General features: G+C 39.8%; 1 protein-coding gene and 1 long non-coding RNA gene across 2 annotated transcripts in view; one reads left to right on the top strand and one right to left on the bottom strand.

Annotated features, from left to right (window-relative positions):
- GUF1 (GTP binding elongation factor GUF1) overlaps nucleotides 1-20,609 on the top strand; it is a 658,241-nt gene that overhangs the window by 514,834 nt on the left and 122,798 nt on the right. The gene's annotated exons all lie outside the window — the stretch shown is intronic.
- On the bottom strand, nucleotides 1,927-17,739 carry LOC149524507 (uncharacterized). Its single transcript, XR_016349405.1, has 3 exons — nucleotides 13,116-17,739; nucleotides 11,432-11,523; nucleotides 1,927-5,545 (listed from the first exon to the last, which is right to left on the bottom strand). It is a non-coding gene; the product is annotated as an uncharacterized LOC149524507 (long non-coding RNA).

Raw genomic sequence — 20,609 nt, forward strand, 5'->3', positions numbered from 1 at the left:
GACTGTGAAATGACTGCGTAAATGAGGCAGCATGTGAAAGGTCAGGAGAAGCCAGAGTAATAATGGGAGATTTTCATAACCTAGTTATAGATGTGAGTGAATTAAGTGACAAAAATGAAGCTGGCAGCAGGTATGTCATGTGGAACAGGATTGCTTTTCAACTCAAAATGTTTCAAGATACTTTGAAGAAGAATAACATTCAGAATTACAGATCCCACCAAAATTAAAATGTGAAGGAGAACTGAATATGAACAGCAATTCTGGTAGATTTCTTGGGCTTAAGACTGAGCTCCGAAAAAGTTAAAGGTGAAACCCAAAAACATGTACTATTAGATAGCAAAATGACATGCTATGTGCCCTGATGATTAAAATCTAGTGGACTGAGTTACTGTTGAGTATGGGGAATGTTTTAAGAAAATTATAAAATATACTCTGTGCTGCAAAAAGATAAGATTAATTGAAAATAAATAAAATACTAATAAATGAATTCATATGGAATTTAAACATCTTTGGCTCTGACTGGTGAAATAAGTAACCAATTAGTTAATAACATTTAATTCACAGCTAGTGTGGATGAAGATGGGTAACATTCAAGAAGGGATACACTGTACTTCCACGATGTCATTTTTTTATTCTACACATTGACGTTTTTCAATTAAAAAAAAAAAGCATTTTTATCCTAGTGAAAGCTTTTTATTAAAAAATGAATATGTTTTATTTAATCCCCAGCTTTGCTATTATCATTATTGATTGGTGATAGAAAGGACCTCAGCATTGTACAGGATATTGAAAGGAATCAAGTATTACCCAGAGGAACTTACAGTCCAGAGCAAGTCAGTGTAGCTACATTGGGAGTGATAAAACACATTGGAGATACACTAAACTGACAACATCTTTAGGCTCCATCCTGAGGTACTGATGAAATAAAAAGAGTAAGGGATGCAGGGAATATGAAGACATTATATAATAAATGTAGGTTGAAGCAGATTTTTTTGAATGAGTCTAGAGAGTTTAAGCTAAACATGTAATAAATTGCCAGTGCAGAGATTTGGTGAGGGGACTGACATAGTCTAGGAAAAGGAAAAACTTAAAAAACAACAAATGGTCTGGTAACACTTTATAGACTAACAAAACATGCAGATGGTATCATGAGCTTTGGTGGGCACAACCCACTTCTTCAGATAACCCAAGTTTTGAGTTTAGGATGTGCAGACCCAAAACAAATAGGGGAGAAGGAGGAAGGGGAAGGAAAAAAATGGAAGGAGGTGGGAAACAAGGAGCAGAAGGTTTGACAATATCAAAGGGAAAACCAGATAGGCAGAACTGGTAATTTATAAGATTGGATAGCTAAAAGAAGGATCACAGGATAGCAATTAGAGAGGAAGGGCACTAACGCAAGAATCTACACAGACAAAGAGCTGTTGGCACCTTCATCGAATGTTAGGTTGATAATGTCCTAGCCATCCGTTATCTCAACTGAGGAGGCCATCAATGTGAGAACTGAATTTGTGTATGAATTGTAATTCCAATGCCTCTCTGGGTACGTCTAGAGTAGACTATATCTCTCTGTCAACAGAGAGATGTAGATTAGGCACGTCGAAATTGCTAATGAATCAGGGATTTAAATATCCTGCACTTCATTAGCATAAACATGGCTGCTGCTTTTTTCTAAACGGAGCTTTTTCGAAAAAAAAAAACCCCAGGCAGTGTAGATGAGGATCTGTCAAAAAATAAACCCCAAAATAAATGAGATTTACAGGATCTTTCGAAAAAGGGTTTATATTTTTGACAGATCTGCATCTAGAATGCCATTTTTTTCCAAAAAAGCTCAGTTTTGAAAAAAAGTGGCAGCCATGTTTATTCTAATGAAGCAGGGAATATTTAAATTCTTGCTTCATTAGCAATTTCGACATGCCTAATCTACATCTCTCTGTTGACAGAGAGGTGTAGTCTAGACACAGCCTTTGTGTATTTGGCTTGTAGAACTGGTTTGTGACAAGACAGCCACTTGACGATCTTTTAAAGAGTGATTAGGTAGATTGAAGTGTTTTCCAACAGGTTTCTGTATGTTCCCTTTACATATATCTGATTTGTGTCCATTGATTCTTTCCCATAGGGACTGTCCAGTTTATCCAATATATATAGCAATGGGGCATTGCTGGCATTTGATGGCATAGATCAAATTACTGGATGATCCTCTGATTTGGTAGCTTATGTTGTTGGCTCCAGTAATGAATTTGCTTGTATAGATATGTGGGCAAAGTTGGCACCGCAGCTGATTGCAGGGCTGGGTTCCTGGATGCTTATGATGTGGTTGAGTAGCATGGTTACCGGAAAGAATTTGTTTCAGGTTGGGGGGTTGTCTGTAAGCAAGAATAGGCTTTTCCCCCCAAGGCCAATTCATCCACAAATTCAGTTCTCACAGTGATGGCCTCCATTTTTTCCTTCCTCCCTTTTCCTTCTCCCCTATTTATTTTGGGTCTGCACATCCTAAACTCAAAACTCTGGTCATCTGAAGAAGTGGGCTGTGCTCACAAAAGCTCATGATAACATCTACATATTTTGTTAGTCTGTAAACTGCTACCCGACCATTTGTTGGTTTTTTAAGTTTATCCTGTCCAGACTAACTTGGCTACCCCCTGAAGCTAGGAAAAGGAAGAAAGCCACCTTTTGTGACAATGTTTGGGATAGACTGATGAGGAGCATAATTGGATTAAAATAGGCCCAGGAAGAGGAAGATGCCACTGTATAGATCAGAAACATCCAGAATAAAAGGAGAGTTTTAGCCACATAAGCATGAAAAGTAAAGAAATGTGGTGAATTCCTGGCCACACTGAAGTCAATTTCAAAACTTCAATTGCCACGAATAATATTTTACTCATGGATTTGTCAGATAGTATTTTTAAACTCAATCTGCACCACTCCAAAATTATATTCTGAATTGTGATACAACAGAGAACAAATTTGGTGTGTCCTATAACATGGAATAATCATCTGAAGAATTTAACCCTGGTCTAAAATAAGTTCCTTTCCCACTCCTCATCCTTTATAGACCTGAGGGCATTCTCTACACTAGAATGAAATATTTGATACCAAAATATCAATGACTCATACAAAAAAGGCCTGAAAGCCCAGAGAGATACATGTAGAGAGAGGGCAGAAAGTGAAATATTAACTGTTACATTTGAAAAGAGGAAAGGAATCACTTTTTGAACACACTAAAAATCACCTAGAAGAACAAAACAATTCATCTTCCAACTGTGTAAGAGTACACTCTAGAGACCTTAGGGGAAAGTAATTTTAATTCCTGCTCCTTTGTTTTTATAAAGGGCTGATCCCTGACAATGAATGAAATTCTCCCCTGTGCAGTGCAAATACAGAGTCTGTGCATGACATAAATCTCATTTAAACTTTCAATATTGAGTTTAAGTGGGACTATAAAGTGTTGTGGAACTATTGTGAATTATGCCATATAAGCACATTATCTTGGTTTCATAATGAGGTTGCAATATAAATCATTATCAGCAAAACATTATCACCCCCACAGGTCAGCAATGCCCCATTGTTTGCTATCACCTGCATCCCACAGACAAATATTTCACTTCATTTCCACTCTCTGTAATGCATATGTTCATTACCCAGAGATTTGTCTGAGTTAGGTTACATTTACATTTAAATGACAAGTTATGATTCATTTAAAAGATCTTTTGGTAGCATAAATAGCCTAATTAGAAATATATCATTATGGCACATTATATCATCCAAGTCTTTATGAGCCAACATTCAGGCAGCCTTTAGTGTTTATTTTCAGTGACGTCCAGAAACTGAATCTGATGCCAAGCTTGGTCATGCAGAGAATGGAAATCTGAGGAGTCATTTTCATTTATAATAAACATTCCCAGCTGGGAACACAGCTGCTAACTAAGGAAGCAAAGCTCATGCTCTATGCTACCTGGGAAGGTCTAATTATTAAAACACCTAGGTTGGGTCTCAAGACTATAACTGAACGAGATTGGTATTCATTTAGGAGTATCCCTGAACACTGGAAAAACAAGACAGCTGAAATAACATCATAACACTTAGCAGTGGGGGTTATTTTATACAGTGTTAAAAATTGAAAGATCAGTCAAATGAAGCTGAAGTAATAAGCTTCCAGGGGTATGTAACTTGAAAAACCTAAGCCCTGGTCTACACTAGGGAGTAATTCGAAATAATCTCCCTCAGGTCAAAATAATAAGTGGAGCATCCACACTACCAAGCCTTATTTAGAACTAAGGGGCTGGTTATTTTGAAATCTGTACTCCTGCTTTCCTTGGGAAATAACATTTCTTTCAAAATAGTTATTTCAGGAGTTATTATTTTGAATTTAGTTATTTCAAAATAATTTCCTAGTGGAGACATGCCCTAACTGACGTAGTTTGTCTGCTCTCCTTATACAAAACCATTTAAAACCAATAGTTGAGCAAAACACACAAAACATTTCTGCTCCTACCTATTTAGCACTTTTAAGTGAGGACTCAGAAGAGCAGGTGAAAAAGAACATTTATGAAAGTGGATCCCCTTTGTCCTGTTTCTAAAAGCAAATGATGTAATACATTAGTGAGGGAAACAATTTTGTGTCTGATGGCAATAAAGAAAATAATCTCTTTAAACACAAGAGTTAATGTTTCTGTGTTCTTTAGTGGAAGTATGGACCTAAAGCAAACAAATCCAAAAGAAAATAAGGAATTAGGCTCAAATTCGATCAGAGGAATAGCTGGCATGGTACAACAAAACTGGTCTTATATTTACCTATACTGCAACCATTATTTCCCCAAGTTTCATGCCTTTGAATATCTAGAAGGGAGCTGGTCCCCCAGGTTTTGAAGTCTGCATGCAGGATACTTGCTGAGCTGATTTCTCCAACTACAATGCACTTGCTATTTAGCATAAGACTTGAATTGCTGAAGAGCTTTGGTTCTGCAGATCTCAAAAGCTGTGCAAAAATCACAGCTCCTGGGCCTGGCCTACACTAAAGGGGAAAGTCAACTTAAGATATGCAACTCCAACTATGTTAATTGCTTTTGGGCCATCCACGCAGTGGGAGGTCAAAGGGAGCAAATGCTCTTCTTGACTTCCCTTACTCCTTGTGAGGAGCAGAATAACTAGCACTGACGGGGGTGTCCTCTCAGTTTGAATTAGCGGGTCTTCACTAGACCTGCCAATTTGAATGCTAAAAGGATCAACCTCCAGAGGGTGAATATTCTGTGTAGTGTAGACAAGACCTTGGAGACCTCATCAGTGGTTAAAGAAGTAGGAGATTAGGATAGAAGGGGAACTTACTAGTTCTGGTGGCTGCCACGATGTCTCAGAGGAAGCTCGGCATCATGTTGCTGTGATGAGTTGTTCCATAGGGAAGAGCATTGGGACAAAAGAACTATATCTGAAAATCATTTTTGTCTAGGGTGACGATATGACTCATTTTGGCCAAGACAGTTCCTTCTTTAAAGTCTCAATCCATTTTTTTTTCAAAAGGAGGCATTTGTCCTGTTTGCTCTTGCCTACCCTGCAACAGGAAAAGAATTAATTAGCAGGGCTATTATGTTGCATCTGTGATTTTTTGTCCATGTAATAGACAGGTTGCTGGTGATACTGGTGAATTTCTTCCTCTATCCCTATCTCCCTAGAGACTGGGGAGCAAAAGAGGAACTGTTGACAGGTCAGCTCTTCATGCAGAATCTTCTCTCATTACCTCCAACTGTAGCTTCACTTACATGCAATGTAACTCTGTACTGTGCAGTTCAGTTCTAGAATTCTGTGAAGCCCAGTTCTGCAGAGCTCCTAACCTCTGCAGGATGGATGTTCATCCTATGATATATTAGATTAGACATTCAAGAGATCTGCAGGATCATAGCTTTTGTACAGTTTAGGACATATCAGAACTTCTAGACATCCTCAGGGAACATTCTAATCTTTGCATAACAAAGATTTGTTTAAGTAGGATTTTGATACTCCTATTTAATTGCATAAAATATACACACAACTATAGACACATAGGGCCAGAAGGTACTTCGTTAGGTCATCTAGTCGTCTAGTCCATCTCCCTGCAGTGAGACAGGACCAAGTATACTAGAACATCCTAGACAGGTGTTTAAAAGAGACAAGATGGGCGAGGCAATATGTTTTACTGGACCAACTTCAGTGAGTGAGAGAAACAAGCTCTGTAACATGTTCTTGAAAAACTCCCTTGGAAACCTGCTCCAAAGCCTAACTATCTTTATAGTTAGAAAGTTTTTCCTAATACACTAACCTAAATCTCCATTGCTGCAAATTAAACAAGTTCTTTCTCATGCTACCTTCAGGGAACATGGATAACAATTGATCACTACCATTTTTAAAATATCTCTTAATATATTAGAAGCCTTATCAGATACTCTTCAGTCTTTTCTCAAGACTAAACATACCCTATTTTTTTGAACCTTTTGATCAGGTTTTCTAAACCTTTTATCATTTTTGTTGCTCTCCTCTGGATTCTCTCTAGTTTGTCTAAATCATTACTAAACTGTGGCTCCCATATTGGACATAGTACTTCAGCTGAGGTCTCACCAGTGCTGAGCAGAGCACACAATTAACTCCCTTGATTGACATACAACACTTAAATTAATACATCCTGGCTGCCTTCCCACAGCCTCCGGCCCTTGACTGATTTTTCTGTGGGTCAGTGGCCCCCGACCCATAAAAGGTTCTGTACCTCTGTTCTAAATTATAATAATTTCCTTTGACCCATCCCCGCTTGAAGTCAACTAGCCATTTTATAAACACACTCTCCATTCCATTGTTCAAGTCGTTAATAAAAATATTGGCTAGTTCCAGACCCAGGACAGAGCTTTGAAACCACATGACTAGATTCATCCCCCAGTTTAACAGTGAACTATTCTTTGAATACTCTCTTTCAACCACTTTTGGATCCACCTAATAGTAATTTAATCTATATCAGAGAGGCAGCTGTGTTAGTCTGAATCTGCAAAAACCACAAGAAATCCTGTGGCACCTGATAGACTAACAGATTTATTGGAGCATAAGCTTTCGCGGGCAAAGACCCACTTTGTCAGGTGCACGAAAATGTGGACTTGCCACTGTTTGCAGGGAGCTCATCTCAAGTGTGGTGGCATTCTAGGAAAAAGCATGAAGGGGCTTGTCAGTTCTAAATTTACAGCTTGTAAGTGCTCTAAGGGTTAAGGGAGAAGACTCCCGTAGATATTAATGAGAATTATGTTTACTTACTTGCAGTTGTATTGATTTCTTTGTACAGAAACTTTTCCTTCCTGTAAATATTCTAACTGTAATTTCCCAGCCCCAAAGAATGTATTTTAACCCCTTTTCCTTGCTATATTTTTCTGTGGTTTGCATTATTAGTAGCTAAATAGAATACAGTTTTATATTTACTCTGGTATGCAATGTTGAGACCACTCTGTGTCTTCTGCTCACCATTATGCATTTCATAAATCAGTATCTAATCGTTCAAGAATAGATACCCTTCCTTTTCTTTTCTAAAGATGCTATAGCACCAGAGTGACCGACCCTATGTTCAAGATTTTCTCTGCTTAGTGCCAAGGTCATGTTAAACCCAAGGGCTAATCAACATCTTTTAGTTCTCAATCTATATCCATTTTAGTTATTTAGAGTTAATATTGCCACTTGATGGTCTAGCATGAGTAAGGGGCAACTCATAACCATGCTGCCCAAAGAACAGACTAAAGAGAAAATTATGACTTTGACCGTCACAATTTGGTCTCTGCTTTTCCCCTGGCTTTGGAAGGAGGGAAAATGTCAGCCTTTATCAGGCTCACATTATTTTTCCCTCTGCACTGTCCATAGTATTGGTAGGGAGGATTTAAACCTACATCCTTCCCTCTCTGCTACTTCCTGCTTATCTGTGTGGGAATGCAGATAACACCTGTGTTGAAGGTAATGCACCTAGAGGAATACATCCCCTTAATCCCTTGCAGAGATGCATCGGACAACCTTCATTCTTGTCCTTAATGAATGAAAAATTGAGAGATAATGCAAAAATAAAATCTGAGCAGAGATTAAAAGGCAAAGAACCAGGCCAATGGGACTTTAAATTCTAGAAAGGCTGCTACAAACACACATATCTGTATTGTAGAACAATAGATAACTGTACAACAAATGTTTCATACTGCCAAATTCTCAGTAAAAAGCCTACTTAAATTACAATGAAAGACTCAAGTCCTAGCATAATATTTATTTGGAACTGTGGCCTCTTGTGTTGTAAGATAGAAGGAATTTCCTCTGCTGTTTTGCACTAGTCTTACCCTGTGCAGATGCAAATGTAACTAACGGTACCAATTTGGAGAAGGTGAGTAGGCTGAGGAAGAGACATGCAAATAAAAGGCTTAAGACTGGGACCTAAAGGAATCTATTTAAATGGCACAAATTATTCTTACATTTGAGGAATCTTTTCTCTTTTAATTTGGGTGTTTTTTTCTAACCAGATGGCTAGTCCCAAATTCTCATAGGGTATGTCTAGAATACATGGCTCTGTTGATGGAGCCACGTAGATTAGTTTATGTGAAAAAGGGAAATGAAGCAGCAATTTAAATAATCACCGCTTTATTTACATCGAAATGGCTGCCGCGCTGTACCAATCAGCTGTTTGGTGGCACAGCATGGTAGTCTGGACGCTCCGCGGTTGACAAGGGAAGCCCTTGTCGACTGCCTCGTTATGCCTCGTGGAATTTCCCTTGTCGACCGCAGAGAGTCCAGACTATCGTGCTGTGTTGCCAAACAGCTGATCAGCACAGCACGGCAGCCATTTTGATGTAAGTGAAGCAGCGATTATTTAAATCGCCGCTTCATTTCCCTATATCTAGAAACCTAATCTAAATGGTTCCATCGATGAAGCCATGTAGTCTAGACATACCCATAGGTATATAGTTTGAAAACAAACAGCAACAACAACAAAGAAATTATCTATGGATTTTGTGTTAAACTAGTAGGGTTTATGAAACATTCTTTCTAGTTTATCATGCCAATGCAGTTAATATTAATTTCTGTACAATTTTCCTTTTTGCAATAAGAGGCCATTTATTTTGAAATCTGTATTCCTGCTTTCCTCGGGAATAATGCTAATTTTGTAATAGTTATTTCAAAATAGCATTAGTGTGGATGCTCTGGTGCTTCTATTTCGAAATAACTACTCTCAAGAATAATTTGAACTAATTACACCCCAGTGCTTCCTGGGGCTCTATATCGAGGTAGCACATCCTCATTAACAGAGCCTGCCTCAGACTAATTTCAAAGCTTCCTTGTAGTGGGGGCACACTATTTCAATTTTATTAAATCAGGAGTTTTTAAGTCAAATTTAGTTGTTCATAATAGTTTCTTAGTGTAGACATGCCCTAACTCTTGGGCTGTTACATCAGGGCTGAAATCTTGAGGCAGTAGCTGGCCCAAGGAATGGGACTGGATACTGAGCAGATACATTGGGAAAGGGAATGAGGTGTCTCTAATGGAATGGAATGGCTATGGAGCTGTTCCAGTCCAAGAGAAATTAAACTCTTGGGGTTTTATCTTAACCTCTAGCCCTGGGCCACCTCTAGTGCAGCCGTAGCTGAATTTATCTTTGTTGTACAGCTAGTATCAGTCTGCAGAGAGGATTTGCATCCAGAAGCCATCCACTTCCTCTCCACAGAAATCTCTGTAAAAATCTCTGACACATCACCATCACAGCTGGTGAGGGGCTAGATTTGTCCTTTGGGTTCTGAGCACAGACAATCTTCTCACCCATTTAATAAAAGGAAACATTTCGTAAAAGAAATCAAAGGGGATGCTTTATTTTTATTATTCCATATGCAAGATGGAGTGCAAAGTAAATATTATCAAGAGAAAGTGAAGCCTTTGTTTCAAACTTGGCTGTTCCAGGAGACTATAACCTCCTCTACAAATAAGCTGGATATTCATGCCACTGTTGGGTGTTTTTGATCCTGCCTCTTTCCCTTATTGTTTCCATAGAATCATAGAAGATAAATGTAGGGAAATCTGTTTAGGTCATCTACTTTGTCCCCTGCCAGGAATGGATTATGTTCACTGGTGTTGTGCCAGCTCCCCGACTACCTCCAAAGCAGCACTTATTTTTCCTCTGTGTCAGGGGTAGAGTCTTACTAGCAAAATATTGTGAAAAAAATACTGCAGTATTTTCAGTGGAGGCCAGCCAGCAGAGGGAAATAAAGTGAGGGGAAGAGACAGATGGGGAAGAACACAAAGGAGAAAATAATGGAGCAAAAAACAGAAAAGAGACGTAGTAACCGTACAGAAGGGAAAATAAGCATAGAAGATGAACAGAAAATAAACAAGTGTATAGGAAACATTTTAAAAGGATAACCCTCCCTCCCACTCCCCGCAAGATTAAACTGAATGAGTGAAAAGGGAAAAATAATAGAAGTCATGTGGAATGAAGTCAAATGATGACAACTAATCTCTGGAAAGAAAACAAAGGAAGAACTTTTACTTTTTAACCTCAAGGTTTTTATCTTGGAAGCCCAATCAGCCAGGGCAGCTGCAAGATAAGACAGGTTTATCAGCCTTTTACCTAGCAATTGAAAAGAGGATAGTTTGGGTCAGCTAAGGACACCAGAGTCCAATTAAGGGCTGCCTGTAACCTTTAACCACTATTCCTCCCTTCTTCCCTCCCCCTCTCTGGTGAGAGAATGTGAGGAGAGATGGGAGATAAGTTGCAACATGGAAAAAGGCTTCTCCTGAGGGGAAGTTTGCTCCCCACCACATAGGGGAAGGACTGGAACCTAGAGGTCAGCATAATGAGGCAACATCCATAGAGGACGCTGGGAAATATATTCCCTTCTTTGTGTTATGAATTTATTTCTTTTATTGTGGCTGAAAAGTACTCTTTGGGCCTCTCCTTATAAATAGGGAAAACCTGGGGGCATATCTGCACTAGGAAATTATTTTGGGTGTGTCTAGACTACATGGCTCCATTGACGGAGCCATGTAGATGAGTTTACTCGGCAAAGGGAAATGAAGCAGCGATTTAAATAATCGCCGCTTCATTTACATCAAAATGGCTGCCGCGCTGAACCGATCAGCTGTTTGTCGACACAGTGCAGCAGTCTAGATGGGGATCTGCCAACCACAGAACCCTTCATCAGCAGATCTTGTAAGCCTTCACATGCTTTGCACTAGACATATATTGTGAAAGCTACCAAAGTCAGAGAACAAATGCAAAACAAATGTTTTTCCTAGTTAAAAATGAAATTTTATGTAAAATATAATTCATGATTTACCTAATCATGGGATCCCTACAGGGCAGCCTGGACCCCACCAAGGAGCACTTCAACATCAGACTGAGCAGGTGCTGCATGGTAGCGGAGTGTGCAATCAACCATTTAAAGGGGAGGTTCAGGAGTTTCCTCACCTGCCTGGATCTCAGCAAACACAACATCCTCTTCATGGTAGCAGCCTTCTGTGTGCTCCACAACTTGCGTGAGAACAAGGGGGTAGACTTTTCTGCTGGGGAGGGGGGGAATAGTGGCTAAATGACTGACCACGGCATTTGAAGAGCCAGACACTAGCACCATCAGGAGAGCACATCAAAGAACTGTGCTCATCAGGGAGGCTGCTAGGGAGAGTTTCATCCAAGGCCAGCTGTGACCCTCTCCCTGCACCTCTCTACAAGCAGCCCCTGCATTGCCATCTGTCTGCCTTTCCTCCTCTGCCCCTCCTTTCCTCCCTCACTTCCCATGTTCCTCTTCCCCTGTAGAGCAAATAATAAAGCCTTTTCTGAAAACACAGGACTGTTTATTGGAGGGATATGCTATAGGGGTGGGACTGTGGAAAGAACCTGCAATGGAGGAGATGGAAGGGGGTTCAGGGATGGGGATGAGAGTGGCACCTGCCTCCAGGAAGTTGGGAGGCTTTGGCTGCCCAGGAGATCACACCACTATATGATCTGGGGCCCTGGCAGCCCCTTGTGGGGAGGCTAAGAGAGGAACTCATAGGGGTAAGGACAGGGAAGTGGATGGTGGCCCACTCCATGTGCAAGGCCATGTGCTCCATCACCAAGGTGAGGGAGAGCATATGGCCTCATGCTGATACACCAGCTAGTCCCAGGCAGCCTCCCTATGCTCATAACCAGTGGCCCACTCCAGGCGCTCCTCCTCGAGCCCCTGGATGAGGGTCCTGCAGTATCTTTTTCACCTACATATTCCATAGAGCCATGCAGATGGCATGGGAGGTGGGGGACACTCCAAGCTCACAACTGGCCCAGCTGTGAAGAAACGTTTTAGGGGCAGTCATCTCAGGAGATATTGTGTATAAACCCTAGCCCTAATTTCTGAGCCGACACCGAAAGGCTCATTTCAGATGATGGTGATGTATTTTGAGAAGGCCATCTGTTGCCTAGACAGCAGGCACTTTCCTATTGGGGCATAGATGTCCCAGGGGAGCATCACTACACCCACAGCCTGGAGACAAGTAGGCATGGGAAGGTGACAGCTAGGCCTGGAGCCTGCGGGCCAGAGGGGGGGAAATGGGGTGGCTTAGCTCCTGTCTGTGTCCCACACCTGCTGAGTTTGGCACTGTCAGCATCCTGCAGAGAGAAAACTTCTATCCCTGCCTGCTGGAGAAGGGGTGGGTATTGGGGGAGGTATGTATGTGTGGCAGACACTGCTTGCTGGAGAGAGTGCTACTGGGTTCCCCTCCTCTTTCTCCCCCCAGTAGGTTCCCATGCACAGCAGGTTCTCCTCCAGAGCGCCATGCTTGACCAGGAGCAGATGCTGCTCAAGTGCGGGCATACCCTGTGCCGTGAGCAGCACTGCTGTGTGGTTCCATGACCCCAGACTACTTAGTGCTGGCTTGTCATGGGAAGGTGTCCCACCACAGAGGCTGGAGTAAGGCAGGCCTCTCCAGGACCCTTGTAAGAAGGTTCGAGGAGGTCCTGCGTGAGAGCGACATGGGGCTGAGTGCTCCAGACTGGTGCTCCACGTGCACCCACGAGCACAGGCTATTGTGTGACCCCCAGGCTGAGTTGGCCAAGTGAGTAGGATGCAGACCCTTGCAGCCTGCCCCCATGCATATATAGAGAAAATTATAGAACTCACCTCAGGTTCCTTCCCCGGGTTCATCCAAAGCCTAGGAGACATCTGGGGAGGGGAGGGGCAGAGGAGGGAGCAGGTTGGCTCCAGGGTGAGGAGCAGATCCCCTGGCTGGTAGGCATGGTCACCAGGCTGGCCTCCTCCTCCACCTCCACCTCATCTGCAACCCTGTACAAAGATTCTGGAGGTTGGTCTTCTCCCCTCAGACCTCAGTGAGGTCTCTGCATCAGTCCAGGCCAGAACTCTTCTGCATCCTTGGCCAGTGGCAGCCAAGGGAGCAATAGGAGTGCTGGCAGCCATGAGAGGCTCTGAGGCAGCATTGCGATCAGTCATGGCTCCCTGAGATGCTGCTGTCTCACACAGGTATTGCAAAGCTGGCCACATATGAGAAGCCCTTTTCCTACTGCCTGGAGTTATAAGCTCTGCAGGAGAAGAGGAGCAATGGAGATGTCAGGTGTGGCCAGAGCAGTCAGAAGTGCAGCTGTGAGAAGCCTCTGGAAGCAATTATTTCAAATTAGCAGCACTGAATCACCCACACTAATGCTATTTTGAAATAACAATTTTGAAATTAGCATTATTCCCTGAGGAAAGCATGAGTGCAGATTTCAAAATAACTAGTTCATTATTTTGAAATAGTCTACATCTACACTGAAGTGCTATTTCGAGATACCAGAGGTATCCCAAAATAGCTCTTCTGCATTTTTTGGGCATGCCCATTATTTTGAAATATAATGGGCTTGCTATTCCTACGTCTGGAATGTAAACCTCATTCCACGAGGAAGAAGGGACTTTTTGGAATAGTGATTTATTTCGAAGAAAGTGTTGTGTAGACAGCTATTTCAAAATTAACTCAAAATAGACTATGCAACGTGTGTAATTCAAACTGAATAGCTTGTTTCGAGCTCCAGGTGCAGTGTAGACACACCCATAATGGGCTTGGTAGTGTGGACACTCTGCTTATTAATTTGACATAAGAGAGGTTATTTCGAAATAATTATTAGTATAACCCACGGCTTAGAGAGGAATACAAACTCTCCAGCTCGGAATTGGTTTACTCCAGCTTTCCCCATCCTTCCACCCACCCAGCAGATGGAAAAATGCTGTGCCTGGTATGGCAAAGAAGTTTCCCTGCCACACCCACACCAATCAGATCTTAGAGTTAGCAATAAGACAAAGAACATTTGAGGAAAATATTCCTGTTTTTCACCATCCAGGCCCTTTTTTTTAAACTAGATGCTTTTTTAGCAGACTTATAAGATTACTGGGGATCTTTTTATTTGTTTTCATGTGGCATATTTATCCTGGAGCCTTTCTATCCATTATTCATCAGAGGTATTGTGTTTATTCAGTGATGTAAAGCTGACTTTAATTTACCTTTTTAGTAGGATCTTTTAGGATGAATATTCTTCTGCACAGTGGTTTTTCTGTTGCAATTAGATGGGAAATAAGGAGCCAAAGAAGGCTGGAGAACAATAATGTGATCTGCATTACAAATGATATTCAATTTCTAAAGCACACATTAATTGTATCTTGTTTGGCTTTAGATTTTGGAAATAATAGTTGTAATAATTTATTAAGTCATTAGTAACAGTACATGTACAGGCAATAATGCTGCATCAGCCAGCTGTTATAAAGCCATTAATTAGTACAGAGAAAATATAGCCCTAGTGCATAGTTGTCAATATGTATAGTCAACATCATTAGTAAATACAGTAAAAGTATTGGCTATGATTAAGATTTTCTAAATTAAGTAGTAATGTTAGGTACTTCAGTTTTTGAGTGTCCAACATGACACACTTTAATGGGGGGCTGATTTGCAAGAAGTGATGTTCAGCACCTTCTGCAAAACAGACCTCTTTGAAGTGTCCCAAGTTGGACCCCTAAATCACTAGTCAGTTTGAAAATCTAAGGGAATCCCAGCACCACTGCAAACAATAAATAGGCATGCACATACACTGAGGGTATGTCTAGATTACATGGCTCCGTCGATGGAGCCATGTAGATGAGTTTACTAGCCATAGGAAAATGAAGCAGGGAGTTAAATAATCGCCGCTTCATTTACATCAAAATGGCCACAGTGCTCTGCCAATCAGCTGTTTGGTGGCACAGCGGGGCAGTCTGGATGTGCCATTGTCGACAAGGGAAGCCTTTGTCAACCGCTCCGGTAAACCTCATTTACCCAGACGTAAAATGTCAAGTTTAAGCATGAATGACAGTTCAAAGGTTTCTCTATCAAGTCTGGTGTTAAAACAGAATTATTGGACCTAACCAATTCAGTTATAAGATCAAAAACACATATTCCTGCTCATCCAGAAATATAATTTATACCATCATGTGCCGACAGTGTCCATCTGCTATGTACATTCGACAAACTTCTCAGACACTTCGCCAAAGAATTAATGCACACAAAACGTATATCAGACAGTATCACAAAGAAAAAAACAGTTTCTTGCCATTTCAACCAGAAAGAGTATTGTCTCAATGATTTGATTACCTGCATCCTGCTTCAAAGACATTTTAACACCAGATTTTAAAGAGAAACCTCTGAACTGTCATTCATGCTTAAACATGACACTTTACGCTTGGGTCTCAACAAAGATACTAATTACCTTACCCATTACAAAGATAGCTTCCCCAATTATCACCTCTAATATCATTAGCTCACAGACATTCACCTCTCCCTCCATCCCCCCTCTGTTCTGAAATTTGATTTGTCCTTTTTATATGTGTTCACTTTTTTTTATTGTATTCCTTTGGTATATATGGTCATGCTAATTTTCTTCCACAATTTGATCTGAGGAAGTGGGTCTGGCCCACGAAAGCTCATCACTTAATAAACCATCTTGTTAGTCTTTAAAGTGCTACATAGTCTTGTTTTTTGTTTCAGCTAAACTAGACTAACACAGCTATATCTCTATTACCAGTCTAATGAAAAGAAGAATGTAGTCCTGACACAGGTGTGGTGCTCATACTATTACCTAGCTTCTATATTGACAGACTTGGTGTTAAAACTTTATGTAAAGCAAGTAAATAGATAGATCTGTGGTAACAGGCTGAGCCCACACTAGAGCAGAGTGAAGCGCTGAAGTTCTGTTCTTCAGTATCTTCTGCAACATATATGGAAAAAGAGGAAAGAAAGGCAAAGTGTATAGGACACTTTTCCCACACTGCAGACTGAAAACATTCAATACTTGTCCTGTGTCTCTACTCAGTGGATATCCTTCCAAGGTGTGTCTACACTTCAGGGCTTAACTTGAAATAAGTTCCGCAAATTGAGCTACGTCAATAGCATATCTTATTTAGAAATAGCTTATATCAAAATAGAGAGCGTCTACATGGCACTTATTTCAAAATAGAGCACTCTTCCTCCAACTTCCGTTATTCCCCATACAATGAGGGTTACAGGAGCTGGAATAAGAAGACCTCCAGCTTGATGCTATTTCAAAATGACTGCCTGCTGTGATGATGCGGACTAAATTATTTCGGAATAGCACTAGTTATTTTGAAATAGTGTTGCAGTGTACACATATCCTCAGGGGCATAGTGGGAATGTCGACACTGAAGTTATTTCAAAATAACTCCCCTTATTTTGAAAAAACAAGGTGAGTTTCCACACTGCCATGCTCATTATTTTGAAATAAAGGACTTCTTATTTTGAAATAATAAATCCTGCTTGTGAAGAGGAATAGCTTATTTCAAAATAGTTATTTCGGGAGTTACCATTTTGAAATAACTTATTTTGAAATAACTCCCTAGTATAGACATAGCCAGTATGTCCCCCCCAAAATAGGATTTATTTAGGAAAAATATATGAGTTCTATTAACTGATTTTATCTTTGTCAATATTTTCTACTCTAGAAAATATACAAATATCATATTTGTATGGGGATATTTAATACTTCATGAGAATGAAATCATAGGTCAAAATCAAGATTTTCTTCCAAAGTTAGAGTAAATTATCTTAATAATAACAAGTGGCATGAACTTCAATTCCTAACATGGAACATTTAGGGTACTTCTAGATAGCAGGGCTACTTTGAGATACCGGAGGTATCCCAAAATAGCTACACTGCATCTTTAAAATGCACCCGTTATTTTGAAATTGTTTTGAAATAATAGATGTGCTATTTTGGCAAGCCTCTAACCCTTGAAGGCTTAAGGGGTCTGTCAAAATAGTGCATTATTTTGAAATACAATCGAAATAAGATGTACAATTTGCAAAATACAAATTATGTATCTTATTTCGAGTTTAGGGTGTTGTGGAGACACATCCTTACATTTCAATAGTTCACATATTCCATTCAGAATGTCCAAATTGTAGTTAGTGAACTTTGCTTTTCTAAAAATAGATGCTATTCTGCATAGGGATTAGATTGGTTCTTGCCATGCCATTTCCTTAGTAGAAAAATGAAAAAAGCAGTTTTGATTTGTGGTCTGCTTTGCTAATATATATATAAAAAGTAATTTGTTTAATTTCATAGTCTCAATACTTAATGACTAGGAACAACATATATTAAACCAAAAAAGTTTACACACAAGCTGACAGTTACAACAATCAGGACACAAAAGTGATGATGACACACCACATACACTATGTAGAATTTTGCAATAATTCGATTCTATTGAACAAAACTAAATTGCTACACAAATTACTGCCTTTTGTTTTGATTACTGAAATTTAAGCTAACCTTTTTACTTTATGTTTTGACCATCCCAAAATACTATCTTTCTGAGGCAGTTTTTCACATCTTTCAAATGATTGCTGCAATCATTTTTTAAAAATGTAGATATTTACAGTGGTAAAACTAAAATCAATCTAATTATCCACAGCAATTCTACCTTCCATCAATTTGCATTATAAAGGCATAAGAATTGGCCATTATTTAGCACTTCTGACTACAGTTTCAAAGAGGTATACTTATGTACACATACCATTTGTTAGAATTCTGAAAGCAATTGTTTCATCTTTTAGTGCACATTTTGATAGTAGAAAATGGAGAGTGATTACTGAATAAGAAATCCATCATAAAATACATCTGTAAACTACATAGCCATTATAACAGGATTTATTTTCCTTGAGACACACACACTGAAAAATTAGCCCACAATATGTCCCAATCTCAAACAGGGAGGTAGACCTGAAAGGCATGGAATATTAACGGGAGTTGCAATGAAAAGAATCAGGGCTTTGGGGTGGCAAAAAAAGTGAATAGTGATAGAAATGTAGCCGTGTTAGTCTGGGGTAGCTGAAGCAAAATGCAGGACAATGTAGCACTTTAAAGACTAACAAGATGGTTTATTAGATGATGAGCTTTCGTGGGCCAGACCCACTTCCTCAGATCAAATAGTGGAAGAAAATAGTCACAACCATATATACCAAAGGATACAATTAAAAAAAATGAACACATATGAAAAGGACAAATCACATTTCAGAACAGGAGGCGGATGCGAGGGGGGGGGGGAAAGGAGGGAAGGTAAGTGTCTGTGAATTGATGATATTAGAGGTGGGGAGAGTGGGATGTTTGTGAGTTAATGGTATTAGAGGTGATAATTGGGGAAGCTATCTTGGTAATGGGTAAGATAGCTTGAGTGTAAGATAGCTTCCCCAATTATCACCTCTAATACCATTAACTCACAAACATCCCACTCCCCCCACCTCTAATATCATCAATTCACAGACACTTACCTTCCTTCCTCCCCCCCCCCCCCCCCCGCATCCCCCTCCTGTTCTGAAATGTGATTTGTCCTTTTCATATGTGTTCATTTTTTTTAATTGTATCCTTTGGTATATATGGTTGTGACTATTTTCTTCCACTATTTGATGTGAGGAAGTGGGTCTGGCCCACGAAAGCTCATCATCTAATAAACCATCTTGTTAGTCTTTAAAGTGCTACATTGTCCTTCATTTTGCTTCAAAAAAAGTGAAGATACTGTTTTTCTAATGCATACATAGCTTCATTTGATTTGTACAGCTCATGTTTTAAAAGTTAGGAAAACGGCAATATGTTTAAGTGGCTATCTCCAGAAAAACATTAATGTCATATGTTCGCATGGGTTATTGAACTTTGATGTGGCAAACACCTGATTTTTTTTGATAAATTGCATGCTTTCTACAAAAATGTCCAGTATCAAAAAAGCCAATTTCCTTAAAAGAACATTTCAATGGAAATGTTTTCACCAGATGTAACTGAAATCCTACCATGAACTACAATATCCCTCAATCAACCACACAAATATCTCTCCCCTCCTTCACCTCTTAACCTCTGAAAGTCTGCCTTTCTCCTATCATCCTCGCCCAGTTGGGATCAGAATACATTACTTGAACAAGAATTCGGATTCATCAGTCCAAAATGTCGCAACATATTAAACATATTACCTAAACATATTAACTTCTATTGGACTTAATCAAAGGCTTATGTGCATTGTGGAATAGGGACAGACTTATGCACATGCCGAAGGGCTTTGTTGGACATACACATGAGTGAAACTGTTGGGATGATGTTCTCTTTGAGGCCCAGCTGACTTTGGTACTTGCTTCTCCCCTTAGTTCACCAGTGTATGGACCTGTTAACCTCCCCACAAAATGTTACAGACTCATCCTTTCTAATAGTCATTTGGGGGAAAAGCTGTCTGATGAGAACCTTTTCAAATGGTAAATTAGAGCATGAGGGGCTGGGGAAAATAGCTTTGTAGCTGTTTATGGTTGAATCACCAAGTGATTATTTTATGTTATTGGATAGCAATGGCCAACTTGAGGTAGACATTACTGAGTGAGATTTTTTGGCCTATGGCAAGAGGTCAGACTGAATGGTCCCTTCTGTCCTTAAACTCTATGAATCCATTAATTTTATGTATTGAAAGGCACAATATAGGAGCCTATTACATATTCATCTTTCATAAATAGAGGCTCCAATTCAGGAAAGCATTTAAGAGCATGGTTAAGTTTGACAGACTTTGATGCTCAGACATGGGCTCAAAGTTAAGCACGTGCTGAGGTGTCTTTCTTCAGTAGGGATATTTTTGTGAATCAGGGCCTGAAATAGTAAGGCTAAAAAAAAAAAGAAGACAATTATAATATAATGTTTGGACATCAAAATAAAACATTTTGATGATGTCATTTCAGTGTTTCCATATTGATTGAAATATTTCTGAATATTTTGAGATTTTGAATTTTGTCCTCATTTGAGATTAAAAGAAACAGATAGATGGAAATTCTGTTTTCTGACTAGCTCCATTACACCTATCTTCATGGTGGGTTTTAACTGATGGTTAAAGTTATCAAGTTGCAGTATGTGCTTGCCATGGAAAAAGGCTATGTAGAACTCCACACCACATAACTCACCATCTTCTTCTGGTCTCCCGCTCTATGTTTGCTGGGTTAGCTGGGCAATGTGTAGGCCCTACTTGAAGAAAGTTTTGCAGTATTTGAGCCTATATAAAAATAAAAGATGCTTTATCATTAATTATTATTATTTTATTTTATGATTATAAATTATTGCA

Source organism: Pelodiscus sinensis, chromosome 4 (assembly GCF_052426305.1).
Source record: "Pelodiscus sinensis isolate ZL-2025 chromosome 4, ASM5242630v1, whole genome shotgun sequence".
NCBI classification, from domain to species: domain Eukaryota; kingdom Metazoa; phylum Chordata; order Testudines; family Trionychidae; genus Pelodiscus; species Pelodiscus sinensis.